Genomic DNA, 534 nt, shown 5'->3' on the forward strand with positions numbered 1-534 from the left:
TCCTTATCTTAGGGTCGCCTCATCGATATCGAGTCCAGCTCGTCAGCTCTTTTTCTTCTCTTACGATATTTCTGAATTGCCATTGCATGCCACGCTTGGACTTGTCTGTAGACTCATCAATTCAAGATTCTACTAAAAGAAAAGGCCTTTAATCGCGAATCGCGAGTTGCTAAAAGTCCTAAGGATGGACAGGCCCCGGTTCCCAGGTTAGGGTATTCCCTATTATGAGCCTACTCAGATCATCAGATCAGAAACTAGTTGATTCTCTTTCGCCTATCGGCCGGCCGGCTTGTTGCAACCTTCGCAGCTGAGATCCCAAGTCTCCAAGTGGGCCCTCTTGGCCACCCACGACCTTGGCTTTTTAGAGAATCCCGCTCCTGTGTCGTAGGACTTTCCGCTCGGCAGTCCACCGGGTTGGTTTCTTTATCCTTCCAGTTTCGAGTGTCTTCTTGGATAGTTATAGCGGCCCATAGGCGCAAGATGTACCTTGTGGGGGGGCGGCGGTCCCTTGGACATAGTCCTTTCAGGCAGTGG

At 50.6% G+C, this 534-nt stretch overlaps 1 pseudogene; it reads right to left on the reverse strand.

The window, feature by feature from the left end:
* Positions 1-254: 254 nt before the first annotated feature.
* Positions 255-534, reverse strand: part of LOC127257360 (NADH-ubiquinone oxidoreductase chain 5-like) — a 1,919-nt pseudogene continuing 1,639 nt past the window's right edge.

This window comes from Andrographis paniculata, unplaced genomic scaffold (genome assembly GCF_009805555.1).
Source record: "Andrographis paniculata isolate CXL003 unplaced genomic scaffold, ASM980555v1 Contig130END, whole genome shotgun sequence".
In the NCBI taxonomy this organism is placed as follows: Eukaryota; Viridiplantae; Streptophyta; class Magnoliopsida; order Lamiales; family Acanthaceae; genus Andrographis; species Andrographis paniculata.